We start from the raw sequence: 15,395 nt of genomic DNA on the forward strand, positions 1-15,395 counted from the left end.
TGACCCCTCTTGAGATTTTACATTCATTTGTGTAGCCATTTATTAATATCTGACTCCTGTATTAGGCTAACATCTAGTGACTACATCTATTTCTTAATATGATTACATTGTCACATTTCAGCATAGGACTTGCATGGTATACAGTGGGTACTCAATGAGTATTTGTTGAACACTAATGTTTAAAACACACACACACACACACACACACACACACACACACACACTCAAAAATTACTTGTGGTGCTCATTAAAAAATGCAAATCCTTTGTTCTACCTCAAATTCCAATTTGGTAAGGAGGTAGGAGGGAGCCCAGGGGTCCTTGTTTTGAAAAGGCACTTCTGTTGCATTTGATGCAGGATGCCTACAGACTTCTGAGAAATCACTTTCCAGGTAGTCTTGAAGGATAATGAAGGATGTTGTTTTATTCTGGTAGAAGGGGCAGTGAACAGTAGCTTCCAGGATTAAAGGACAAGCCCTCCTTCTTCTCCCATGTGACCTCTTTGAGCAAAACTGGAGCAGGGCTCAATAAAGCTGCAAAGTATTGCTTTCATAATACATCCATGGGTAGCTTCATAACATAGCCAGAAAGCAACTCCTGGTTCAGTAAAAGAAATCATTTAAAGTACAATGTGTGTGGAGTAGAAAAAGATCTGGGTATTCTGGCAGATTGGATAAAGCTATGATGCAATTACTCAAAAATTATAGCTACTAGTAGTATACTGAGGAGTTGGGTTATAATATTTAGAAGGGAGAAAGAAGTAACATGGTAGTGTTAAAGGGAAAAGCCATTGGCTAGCAAGGTCATCTGCTTTATGGATGATGATTATTAGTGCCAGGAGGAAGCCAGCTGGAGGTGATAAAAACGAGGGACAATATACATGTTGGGACATCTGGCTGAAGGAAGGTGGCTCATACTCCTTTGTGTCAAAGGGGGCATTGACAGGTGAAAGCCTTCCTGTTCTATGCCTGTGCCTACATTTTTCTGATTGGAAAAGCACAGTTTACAAGGAAACAGTTCATTTTCTTTTTCCCCCCCAGAAGTTCAGAGATATGAAAGAAACTTGGTTCTGTAACTCATTCACTTAGTGCACAGACATCCTGTCCTTTGGGGAAGAGGAAGAATGAACTATGTGTATTAGAAGCAAAACACTCCAGGCAGAGGGGCTAGCTAGAACAGAGGCACTGAGCGAGGACCATCCCTGTATGATGGAGGAATACTGAGTCTTTTGTGTCTAAAGCCAAGTACCAGGAGGGGAGATCTTTGGGTCCTAGAGACAATGGGAGGATGCCACCATTCAGGGGGACCATTTGTCATGGACTGTATTTTTGTGTGCCTTCAAAGTTCATGATGACATCCTATGCCCCATTCTGATGTGACTCAGAGGTGGAACCTCTGAGAAGTGATGACGATGTAACACTGGAGGACTACCAAATGGGGTTAGCACCCTTACAAAAAGACACCAGGGAGCTTGCTTCCTCTTCACTCTCTTTCAGGTGAAAATGCAAGGCGGCCACCTAATAGCTAGAGGAATGTCCTTTAGCAGAATTTGACCACATTGCCACCCTGATCTGGGGTGTCCAGTTTCAGAATTGTGACAAACCAGTGTGGTGTAAGCTACCTGTCATGGCAATTTGTTAGAGCAATATGAAACATTGTAAGAATTTGTCACTAGCATACAGTGAAATGAAAGGTCACTGAAAAAAAATTTTTTAAAGCTATTGTTATAGGAAAATGGCAAAACATAATAAATAAAAAGACAAGGCACATAATTATCTAACAATATAATACTAGAAAACAAGTTCTAAATAGAAATACAACGGCAAATTAAGAGTAGCAAATATCTTATATTTGGAACAAAGCTGGCCTTACTCCTGTTTATCCTTTCAGTATTTTTGACATTATATAAAATAAGTGTGCATTACATTTAGAGCCAGGAAACAGAATATTATAAAGTATAGGTGGTAGCTAAGCAACCAGAGGTACAATGTTAATATTAAATAATATGATTATCAAATATGTATGCACTTTAGGCAATATATATATATATATACATATATATATATATATATAGTTATGGTTCATAGGGAAAATTTGTCACTGAATTCTGACAATCTGACCCATTAATAGAAAAATATTCCCATTGCTTAATTACTGAGCAAATCACCTCTATTAAATGGGGAAATAGATCTGTATAGGTTGGACTTCAGGACAGTTCTATTTTATTTTTCTCTGTCATTAGAGGTTTTATTTGGGTCTTTTGTTCATACATGTGTAATCAAATCTGTTCATTTGAAATATACTAGAGTTAAAATTGAAAGATAGTCCCTTAAATTTCATATGAAGTTCAGAAGATTATAAATTGAGTCTGAATTTATAAAATATTATGTCCTGTGGGAAAATATTATAATTCTATTATATCTTTGAAATGTTAATTTCATGTTGGGATTTGGATCAACTATAATTATGTCATAATGATATTCGCTTTTACAGGAAAATTATACCAATAGAAGGAGATTTAAGCATGCATTTTGCATATGCTTTTATAATTGTTCTCCTCTGCAGTAAATTCTATTCATATTACAGAATGGCTGAGTATTTCAGTTCAAATAAAGGACAACTGTGTTTAAAAATAATATTTTTTTCTATTTTCCATCATTTGTATTGCAATCAGATATGCTGTATCCATTAAAAATATTTCTGTCGTAAGTGGAAGAGATTATGTTCCAGAATAATAGGACATTTTATATATATATATATATATATATATATATATATGCATATATATTATTCTATATAATATATATATATTCTATAGATATAATATCTATATACGATCATATCTTGATATCTATGAAATTGGGTCCAGGACACTTTTGCAGAAACCCAAATCTATGTATGCTCAAGTATTATGTATAAAATAGTGTAGTATTTGCATATAATCTCCTGAACATTACTAGTAATCCTAGATTACTTAGTTTATGTAATACAATGTAAATACTCTGTCAATAGCTGTTGTACTATAGTTTATAGAGAATAATAATGACAAATGTAAGTAAATGCATAATACAGATGCAATTATTTTCAATTTTTTTTTATCCACGGCTGATTCAATTTATGTATACAGGATATGCAGATACAAAAGGCTGAGAGCAATTAAAATATATAACTCATCAATGGAATAACAATACTAAGTGATGTTTAAAATTATTCAAATTTATGTTTCTAATATTATTGTTTAGAATACCATATTTTGTGGAAATCTATGTAGTAGTTTCAAAAGAAGAATTCAGAGGTCAGCTTTTGGTTTCCAGTTGAAGTTTTTAATACTACCTTTGATTAATTTTCTAAAACCCACAAAGAAAAGTTAAGGTCAATCACCATTAATCCTAAATACCCTGGGGTTGGGTTGGTGAGTGTCATAACTTTAATATGAGCTAAGTGTATTTTTATGCAGCAATTTGGTAAATCATCATAGTAGATCATAGCAAATTACCCACCTTTGTTCTGCCTGATGGATAATATGTTCTAGATGAGCAATTAAGTATTAGTTATACACAGCTGCAGCTTGCTCAACAAATACTTTTTGCAATCATACATTTATCTGTCTCCCTGGATATCCTGGCAAATTGCCTTACATACATCTTTATTATACTGTTTCTATGAAGTTCTAGGCCACTGGTCCAAAGGGTATTTGTAAACAATTACATATGACTCCATCTTGAAGAAGAGGTCCAATTTTTGTTCTATATATTAGAACATACTAAATATATAATACAACCTAAGTAAATCATACATGCTCACACTGAAAAAATGCATTCTTTTAATTCTCTCAATCAAATTTGAGTATCGATTGCTTTAAGGCTGTCCTTTGTAATTTGGTGACTTTGCAAATAGTGTTGGCCCATGTACAGTTAGAGTGACTATGTGGATGGCTGGAATGCTAATGTGCCACAGTGGTATTCCTCTGAAGCAGTATTTCTCAAGTAGGATTACCAAAATTCTGGGCCCCTAGATGCTTAGTTGTTGGGGACCATCCTGTGAAATTGGCATACTCAGCCTCTGCTTCTGCCTCTGCCCTCAGCATATACTGAGCCTCTACATCTGCCTCTGGCCTCTGCATCTAAAGGCCAATAGGACCTCCTCCAAGCAATGCTGTGACAATACATTTCTGTAACCTGGAAAGGGGCTCTTAAAGGCCAAAATCACCCTGCTGAATACGACTGCTATAAAGTGCTGTGCCGTGTGTGTGTGTGTGTGTGTGTGTGTGTGTGTGTGTATCAAACTTTTCCCTCCACTCTGCCAATCTTATTTAAAATTATTGGATTGAAATCTGAGCAATAAATGTGGAAAATGAGTCTAATATATATCAAATAATAAATACCTATAAATTTGGGCTATAATGATTACATATTGGGGGAAATGCTTCTATCTTTTCCTTGAGGTGCTTCATGTAGACTACTGTGGTTCTGGCCTATCAGGACTTTTCACATTCCCTGTGTTATTGATGCTTTTCTTTGCTTTATTGTTGTTGTTCTTACTGTTCCCTTAATAGCTATTAATTTAAGAGAATGTATTTATTCATTCTCTTTGCTATATGAAATACCTTAGAACAGATGTTTCTATAGGTGAGCTCTCTTCTGTCTATCAAAACTTTACTCTCTGCAGACATTTTCTCTAAAGTAGAAGGGTCTAGGGAACAGAAATACTTTACGTTTGGAGCGAGAATGATACTTGATTACTTGAACAGGTATTAAATAATCCCACACCTCTAAGGACCAGGTGCCAGGGATGACAGATGAGCCTCTAGGAAGTCATTTCTCTGCAAGAACAGTTTGCTATTCAAGTCCACAGCTCTGAAGTCTAAACAGTTTCATAATACTTCAGGGTTCTCAGGCCTAACTTCCAGCAGGAACAAAATAAATAGGATGTGGAAGAAAAAATGGGTTCTGATTAAACAGGACTGGGTTCTAGTTCTGCCTGCTGTCTACAGGCAATGTGGGCCAGGTGCGTGTACTCCCTGAATCTTGCTTTTCATCTATGAATGTAGATAATGCATCTTCTGGCATGAAATGGTAGGGAAGCCGTGTGTTTGTTAAGGATGGATGAACATCTCGTGAATAAGTTTCCTTCAGTTACTCTATGTTTTTATCCCACCCACTCTTCCATTAAAAAACTGCCATCTCAGACTATAACAGACTCACCCAACCAGACCATAACACACTCGAACTACTCACCAATAAACCAAGAGAGGACACTTGATACTCTTTCTTCTTGACTTAATGGGGGTGATTCTGTTCTTCAGGAAACATCCTTTCGACTATTCCTTCACTTGAAATGAAGGATCATCGACGATTTTCTGAAAAGAGCCACACAGTAAATGCTTTCACTTCATAGGATACATGAGATCTGTCTCAACTACTCATTATCCTTGTAGTATAAACGAAGGCATCTGGCTGTATTCCGATGCTTTCTTTATGACAGCATGGTCTTGGTTAGTTTTAGCCCAGGGAGTTAATTTGTTGACTCTTATTCGGAACCCCTCAACAGCTTCTCACTTCCCATGGTGTCCTTTGGTGCTCTGGCTACAAAATATTCATCTCTTGTGTCTTTGATCATTTTTCTCTATTTCCTTTGCTGATTACCTTTCCTTACCCACATATTAGTTGTATAAGTTAAGAAAGGACCAAGGTGAAAAGAGAAAGAACCTATGCTTAAAAATGGTACCATGATTGCTAAGGATATTGTTCATGTTTTTCAAATATGTATTGGCCACTTGTATTTCTTCTTTTGAGAACTATATTCACTTCGAATGCCTATTTCATACTTGGGTTATTCTTTTTTCTTAGTGTTTTTTAAGTTCCTTATGTATTTTAGATATAAGTCCTCTATCACAGAAGTAGCTGGCAAAGATTTCTCTCCCATTCTGTAGGCCCTGTCAGACCATATTTCCTTTACTGCTCAAAAGTTTTATAATTTGGCATTAGCTGTAAATATATACATAAATTATATATATATATATGTATATGTACACACATATCTATTTCTACATACATATATGTGGCATGTATAGGTAAACACATACATGCATATATGTGCTCCTGGTTTATTTTAACTAAAAGGCTATTTAGATTGTCATAATACTGTTACAACTGCAACACCTACAATTATTATACATCCTGTACTATACATTCCTGGACCTCATCCTGCAAAATGGCTTTGTATTTTAAGCTAAGTTTTAAAAAAAATCTTTGAACATATTTATGTTGAGAATAATGCTTACAGTAAAATGAAATTTAAAAAATTTTTAAGTATTTTTTATTGCAATGTGACTAAAATCCAGATAAAGAAATGAGAGCAAGCTCCATTTCATTTCTGAAAGACTCATCCTATTTAATCTCAGTACTGGAATTATGGGATAGAACTGATGGAGAGCATACAATGTTGGGTAGGTCTCTAGAGACTGAGAGTGGACTTAATGTTCTAGTGGCTGACACTGTTCCTGCTATCTAGGCAGAACTATCGTCTCTTCTGCAGTTGTCTCCTGGCTATTTTGTGGCCCATCAACTCTATTTAAAACCACTTCATTTATAGACAAAAAGACTAAATATATTATTTTATGCTGATTTTCCAAAAATACAATCTGATACAATAATGCATAACCTAGGTATTCATAACCGAATATGGAGCCTTACTTAGGATAGTTGGTTGGTCATTATGTGTTTGCTATGATAGAAAAAAATAATTCTAACAATGTAAATAAAAGAGATTTCTTACAGTCCACAGAGAAAGTGAGAAATTATCATTATTTATAGTCACATGAAATTATGTTTAGCTATTTATAAACTTATTGGTCATTTACAAGGTCTCAAGGCACAAGAAATGACAAGATGATACATATGATTCTTATTTAGAGAGGTTAAAGAATAAAAATGTTCTAATAGGAAATTTAGTGGTAGAACTCAGGGTCTAACGTAAAATAATTCTTCTAATTGGCTGTATTTCCTCTATACATAAGAACTATATAAACTTCTCATGAATTTTTAGTGAAGTTTAAGAGAAATAATGCATGTACATGGCTCCATACTTACCACACTGTAGTATGGTGTGAAAGAAAAGCCTGTAATCCCAGTACTTGGGAGGCTAGGGCAGGAGGACTGCAGATTCAAAGCCAGCCTCAGAAACTTAGTGAGGCTGTCAGCACCTTGGCAAAACCCTGTTTCCAAATCAAAAATAAAGTAGGGCTGGGGATATAGCTCAGAGGTAGACTGCCTCTGATTAATGGATTAATTTAGTTTGGGGACCTATAAAAAATAGAAATGAGTAAATGAGATCTACAATTTTGTTACCTTGAAGGGTTGTTTGTTTGTTTGTTTGTTTGTTATTGGTTCATCCCTCATTATCCAAGAGATCAACACTCGTAAGGATCGTGGAGTCACTGAGTAACAAAATACTAGTCTGATTAATTTGTAAAAGACATATGCCCCCCTCCCAACACACAGTTCTGAAGGGTAGCAAATACAGGACCCAAGGCAGTGGCAGACGCGTGTCTAATAATGGCTTTCCTGTCTTTCCAAAATGCTGCTTGTTGCTCTGTCGTCACGTGGCAAAAGGGGTAAGTGTTTAGTCCTTGTGTGGCAGAAGAGTGAAACAGCTAAAGGGATGGATAGTTCCTTTGCACTAATTTAATAAAATCTTTAATCTCACTCATGATCGTTTCCTCCTTATGACTTATTCACCTCCTAAAGTACACACCTATTTTTTAAATTTTATTTTGGTACAGGGGATTGAATCCAGGAACATTGTACCTCTGAGCCACACCCCCAGACCTTTCTTGCCTTTTATTAAATTTGAAAAGGGTCTCGTTAAGTTGCTGAGGCTATCGCTAAGTTGCTAAGGCTGGCCTTGAACTTGCAATCTTCATGTCTGCAAAGTACTGGGATACAGGTGTGTGGCACCATGTCCCAGCCCACCTCTCAATACTATCATATTGGTTATTAATTCCATCATGTGCCTTTTTAGAGAATTAATTCAAGCCACTGCAATACACATTGGGGAAATTCATTTAAATTAAGTAATACACTATCATATTGGTGATTAATTCCTTCATGTGCCCATGTGCCTTTTTAGAGAATTAATTCAAGCCACTGCAATACACATTGGGGAAATTCATTTAAATTAAGTAATACAACCTATGTGTGAATAATTAAATATGCAAATATTTGCTATACATTTATCTTTGATTCATTACTTTTGCTATTTTTTTTTCCTGTACTGAGAATGAAGCCCAGGGGCATTCTTCCTCCAAGCAATAGTCCCAGGTCTATTTTTTATTCTTGTTTTGGTGGTACTGGGGTTCCTGGAAGCCCTTCTACCTCTGGGCTACACTCCCAGACCTATTTTATAGGTTTTATATGGAAATAGGGTCTCTTAAGTCAGCGCGGCTGGCTTCGAACCTGTGCGATCCTCCTGTCTCCGCCTCCCAAGCGCGGGGATTACAAACGTGTGCCACCATGCTCGGCGTCTTATTCTTGTTTTGAAAAAGAGTCTCACTGAGTTGCAAAGAACCTCACTAATTAGCTGAGGGTATATTCTTAATTTTTTATTTGAATTTAAGTTAACTTTTTAGCTGATTCATAAAACATGTTACATGTTTCTGTATATCATGTGATGTTTTGATACATGTATACTTTATGCAATGTCTAAATCAGATTGGACATATTTATCTTCTCAAATATTTATAATTTCTTTATTCTTTATGTGTGTGTATATATATGTGGTACTAGGGATTGGACCTAGGGGCATTCTACCTCTGAGTTACAATCTTAGCCTTATTTCAGTTTTTATTTTAAAACAGGGTCTCACAGCCAAGCATGGTGGCACCCGCTTGTAATCACCACGCTTGTGAGGCAGAGACAGGAGGATCGCGCAGGTTCGAAGCCAGCTGCGCTGGCTTAAGAGACCCTGTTTCCAAATATAAAAAAGTATGAAATAGGTCTGGGAGTGTAGCCTGGAGGTAGAAGGGCTTCCAGAAACCCCAGTACCACAAATAAATAAATAAATAAATAAATAAATAAATAAATAAATAAATAAATAAAAAACAGGATCTCACTAAGTTGAAGAGGTCCTGAGTTGCTGAGGCTGGCCTTGAACCTGTGACCCTTCTGTCTCAGCCTCCCAAATACTGGGATTATATAAGTATGTGTCAGCACTTTTTTTTTTTTTTGCAGTACTGGGGATGGAACCCAGGGGCATTGTACCTCAAAACTACACTCCCAGCCATATATTTTCAGTCTTTATTTGTGAAGCCGAGTCTCACTGAATTGCCAAGGGCCTCACCTAGAAGCTGAGGCTGTCCAAGAACCGCGATCCTCTGTTCTCAGCCTCCCAAATGCTGAGATTACAAGCATGTGTCACCACCCCGGGCTCTGATAATTTATTCTTTAGTTTGAAACGGGGTCTCACGGAGTTGCAAAGGGTTTCACTAAGTAGCCTGAGGCTGTCTGTCAACTGAGATCCTTCTGTCTCAGCCTCTCAAATATTGGGATTACAAGCATATGTCAGCACAGCTGGGCTCCTCTGTCTTGCTTTACTCTCCCTTCTTCTTGTCCTCAGCTCCCATTTTCAAAAATCCCACCACCATAGCAAGCACAAGCACCAAAACAGAAGAAACCTGTTTTTGCTAACACTGTCCCAGAAGGTAGTTAGTTTTACAACTCCTCTTCTTTGTATTCATCTGCCGGTTATTTGCAATGTATATTGGAGTGAGAGAAAGCTTACTTTATTCTCAGATTTCCTCTAAGATGCATACCCTGCTAACCAGGGAAGCTCTGCCATCCTATCTCTTGAATCCACAACAAAATGTAACTGGACAGGCCTAGCATCACCTCCCAAGGAAAATAGGGGTGTGCTGAGTGACACCCTAAAACAAGAGAAGCTGCACCTGTTTCCCTGGCAACCAGCCTTACCCTATGAGCTCTTCCATCCCAGAATTTGCAATCTAAAGCCTAGTGAAGGTATGCTGGTCTCCACTCCCCTACTGGTTAGAAACTCACTACCAAGCTAACACTGCAGAGATGACTGACAGGGGAAAACAATGGGGGCTACCCCTCGTTGCTATGGCAACCCTGGTTTCCAGTAATTTGCCTTGATGGGGGAAGTTAAAAGGAGCCCAAAGGAGCCCTTGGAGCCTTATGTCGACTGTACTCAAATCAAGAGAAGAAATACAAAAAGTTCTATGGAACTTAAAAGCATGCCTTTTGGGGTATCAAGGAAGGCTATGCTTTGTAAAATGGAAATATGTGCTCTGTCACCTTTAAGAGAATTGCAATATAGACCATGTAGTACTGGAATGAAATAACCTTTTTCTTCCAGCAAAGACATTTACATAAACACAAAGAAAAAAATTTTTTTAAGCCAGGGGTGGTGGCACAGGTTAGTAATCCTGGCATTCTAAGGCAGAGGCCTGAGGATCTTTGGTAGCAGACAGCATCAGCTACTTAGTGAGGCCGTTCACAATTCAGTGAGACCCTGTTTCAAAACATGAAAAAAAAGACTAAAAATTAAGGCTAGAGTTGTAGCTCAGAGGTACAATGTCCCTGCGTTCCATTGCTGATACCACCCCAAAAAAAATGTTTAAAAGAAAAACAGAAAGCACGGATTTTTTAAAATGCTGTCCTCTTTGGAGGTCTTTTAAAGGAAAGGATTCTGCTGCTCAGCAAATGATCATTCAGGTGAATTAACTGACATATTTGAGACTAGCCATATTTCTGAATAATATTTCATCAACAAAATGTTTAGTCAAAATATGACTTGTAAAGTTATGATGAGCTGGTGGCCCGTCAACCTTATTTAAACTATTGATTAGCTGGGTATGGAAGTGCATGCCTGTAATCCCTGTATCTGGGAGGCTAAAACAGAAGAATAAGAGATTAGAGTCCAGATCCATCAATTTAGTAAGGCTCTCGGCAGGATCCTATTTCAAAACAAAAAATAAAAAGTCCTGGGGAGCAGCTCAGAGGTAGAATGTCCCTGGGTTCAATCCCCAGTACCACAAATAAGTAAATAAATAAAAGTTTTAAGTTAAAAATAAATAATAAATTATTGAGATGAGAAACAAGATTTTTTAACATATGTATAACGGATGATCTCAGGATTTAGTCAATGAGTTGATCTATGAGACAGAATTATAATTAGCCCATTCACAGAATTGGTATCAACCCAGGGTGATGACAAAGTTACTGTGTCACTTTGCATAAAGTGACCTATTAGAAATAACACAGTTCATGATGGAGAAACCGAGCCTTTGAGTTCACAGCAAGGTTCTGTGTCCTCTGTTCTTTATATTTTACTAACTTCCTTTAATCTGCACAATACGTGCTTAAGAAATGACATATGAATTGAACTACTCATAGGTACAACATATGTTGAGAAACACTGTATGAAACATTTACCTATGCAAATGTCTATATTAAAACATTTCTACTTCCTTTACCGTGTCAATGCCTGCCTACATGCCTGGTTCCCTCTCTCCCTCCATTTTCTTCCTTCTTTTCTCCCTTTCTTTCTTCTTTGTTATAAAAGAAATAGCTTCATTCAACATGAAAGTAAAAGTATAATAATTTTCAGGTGCACACCTATAATCCCAGTACTTGGGAGGCTGACACAGGAGGACTGCAGGTTCAAGGACAGTCTCAGCAACTCAAAAAAAACCCTGTTTCAAAATTTTAAAAAAGTAAAAAAGATTGGGAGTAGAGCTCAGAGGTAAAATGACTCTGGATTCAACCTCTAGTACAAAAAAACAACAACATAGTTTTCTTTTAAAGAGAACTTTAATAGTACTCCAGAATTTCTTTCTATTATCTAACTGTAATTTAGCATCCACTGATCAGCCTCTCATACAGGCATTATAGGGTTAGGTATTTATGCCAGTCTTCCTAATTTGTCTTCCTTTTTGCTTGTCTTTCAAGGGGTTATGGCTGCAGTCTGTCGCTGGCCTCAGGCCATTCCCAGGGCTCAATCTGTGGGCACTAGGTGGGTGGTAGGGTTTTTGAGTATTTAAAAAGAAAATAGAGGAGCTCCCTGAAGCCCAAAAGGGACTTAAATATCAATGCACACCCAGCCATGGCTCACCACACTCCGATGAGATGTGCTGGCACAAATGTAACTTTTGCATCCACGTGGTGCGACACACCTTGTAATTGTGGGTGATACTCAAATGCCTGGTACAAAAGGAAATGCCCAAAACCCAATGGTAAAGGCAGGCATGGTGGCACATGCCTGTCATCCCGGGACTCGGGAGGCTGATAGAAGAGGATCACATGTTTGAGTACGGCCTCAGCAAGTAGTGAAATTCTCATCCACCTAGCGAGATCCTGTTTCAAAATAAAATAAAACAGGGCTAGGGGTGTAGCTCAGAGGTAGAATGCTCCTGGGTTCTATCCCTTGTACCAAAACTAAATAAATAATCCCAATGTGCAATGCTCAGGCGCAAGGCTCACCAGACGTAAGCAGGCCATCCCTCCACACGTGACTTCAGCTCCCAGCAACTTAGGGCTCTAAGCGTTGGTGTTGGACCAGGGACTTGCAATTTCATTTGTCATAGGGCTCACCAACAATGAGGCTGAATGCCGACTCGCCAGCGAGTCTGATTAGGCTCACGTATCGATCTTCTGACTGGAGTAAGATCTTGCTTATAAAAGCCACTGCTGGCTCGGGGCTCGCCGCCTTCGCGCCATCTGCCTTGCAGCTTTGCCACCACTGATAATGGGGCTCAAAGCTGCAGGACTAGTCCTCAGTTTTTGTTTAGTTTAGTTTTTAGGGCGAAGATTCTCTCAAGGCACTTGCTCCTGAAGTCTCCTCAAGCGAAGACCGGAACTACAACAAGTTCCGGAATACTTCGACCTGGAACTACAACTGCTACCGGCACACTTTGACCCGGAACTAGAGCTGCTGTCGTAACGCTCTGACCCGGAACTACTACTGCTCCCGGAACACTTCTACCCGGAAGTCCAGCCGCTCACTAAACACCTAGGTCCGGGAACTACAGCATATCTCGGAGTCCTCGGACCTGTAAGTATAATGTCCACCAGTCTCCTCAGGAAACAAACTATCAAGCCGCCTATCAGACAGTGCTAATTGAACCTCTTTTTCTCTCCCTTTCGACCCCAAAATATAAATTGGTACGAAATAATATAACTGTAACCATGTGAAGTGTTAATGACGAAAGAGCCTGCCTTGGTCGCGGGTAAAATGAATGTCCTTGAAGTGACTGAGACTGTGTTTTGGTTGCTTTCCACGATCTAGGCAGGCTCAGAATAAGCAGACATCCTATGTTATTTTTGGTACCCTAGATGGGACCACGAAAAAAGGAAAACAGTGAAGGGGAAATTTGTAGTTTGAATCTGCAGCGTCCCCCAAAAGCTCTTGTGTTAGGGCATTCAGCAGTGGCCATAGGTAAGGCTTTCAGGAAATGATTGGATCCCGAGAGCTCTGATTGGATTCCCTCGCCAGGGGATTATTCCATTTGATTGATTAACAATCTGAATGGCGCCAGGCATGTTATAATCCAGAATTCGGGAAGCTGAAACAGGAGGATCGCAGGTTTGAGGACGGCCTCAGCAACTTAATCAAGTCCTCAGCAACTTAGCAAGACCCCTGTTTCATAATAAAAAGTCAAAAGGGCCAGGGTGTAGCTCAGAGGTAGACTACTCCTTGGACCAATTCCCAGTAACACACACAACTTGAAACAGAAACACATGCACGCCAATTTTGATTCACTCAGGTTTTAATGTGGGCAGGTGGGGCATAGCTATGGGACATAGGTCACTGTGCCTGGTACATTTCTTCCTCTCTCTCCCTCAGCCTTTCCTGGATACCATGAGATAAACAATTTTCCTCTACCATAAGTTTTCACCACCAAGACACTTCAGCCTCAAACATCACTGACCACAGCCTGAGACTTCTGTAACCGTGAGTTCAAATAAAACTTTCTTCCTTTTTCTTGCTCTTGGCAGGTATTTTTTTTTTTTTTTATCAAAGCAAGGAAAAGCTGACTCACATAAAGGCCTGTGTTTAATTATCTTTCCAACCCCCAAGTAGTTCTCCCTCACTGCTAGGCAGCTTAGAGTTTGGAGAGAGGTAATGTAGGTAACAGTTTCCTTCCTGCCTCCTCTTTCACTGTTTACATTTTGTAATAATAAAAGTAGGCACTGTGGTCTCTTACCTGATTTCCTTAGCTCTTGTAACAGAAGTGTGGTGCTCAAAATCTGTTTAGCTTGGTGTGTTTGAGGGGAAATGCTTAATTGAGGTTCTTATTTGTCTGCCATCTTGCTTTGTCCTCCCCCCCCCAAAAAAAAAAGACTCAGAGAATGCTGGATAAGAGTCTACATCAAAAACAAGGAAGTTGATTGCTTCCAAATATTTCCTCTGGAAGAACATATTTTTCTTAGATAAATTTACGTTCAGTTCAATTTACACTTCTTTTGTAGCCGAGACTACGTAAATGTAAAATAGGTAGAGACGACTGTGTTCAGTATAAATAGTTAAGATACATGGATTTTAGCTGGAGGTAGAACTCAGTGGTAGAGCACTTGCCTAGCATAGACAAGTCCCTGGATTTGATCTTCAGTATCACACAAAGTACATTTTCATATACTTTTTATTTTTTTATTTTGTGGTACTGGGGTTCGTGGAAACTCTTCTACCTCCGGGCTACACTCCCAGACCCATTTTTATATTTTTTGGGGGGAAACAGGGTCACTTAAGCCAGTGTGGCTGGCTTTGAACCTGCGCCATCCTCCTGTCTCTGCCTCCCAAGTGCGGAGATTATAAGCCTATACCACCATGCCTGGCCATTTTCATATACTTTTAAAAGATTTAGCCGGGCGTGGTGGCGCAGGCTTGAAATCCCCATGCTCGGGAGGTGGAGACAGGAGGATCACGCAGGTTCTAAGCCAGCTGTGCTGGCTTAAGAGACCCTATTTCCAAATTTTAAAAAGTATTAAAAAAAATAGGTCTGGGAGTTGTAGCCTGGAACCCCAGTACCACCAAAAAAGAAAAAGAAAAAGATTTAAAAATCTTTTAATCTTAAATGCTTTAGGTTCTAATTCTTTCCTTTTGTGTGTGTGTGTGTGTGTGTGTGTGTGTGTGTGTTACTACACCCTTAGCTCTATTTTTTTATTCTGTTTGTTTGTTTGTTTGTTTGTTTGTTTGTTTTTTGAGTGGTACTGGGGTTCCTGGAAACTCTTCTACTTCCGGGCTTCACTCCCAGACCTATTTTTGTACTATTTTTTTTTGAAAACAGGGTCTCTTAAACCAGCACTGCTGGCTTCGAACCTGCGAGACCCTCCTATCTCTGCCTCCCAAGCGCAGGGATTACAAGAGTTTGCCACCACG

This window comes from Muscardinus avellanarius (genome assembly GCF_963383645.1).
Source record: "Muscardinus avellanarius genome assembly, chromosome: 22".
Lineage (NCBI taxonomy): Eukaryota > Metazoa > Chordata > Mammalia > Rodentia > Gliridae > Muscardinus > Muscardinus avellanarius.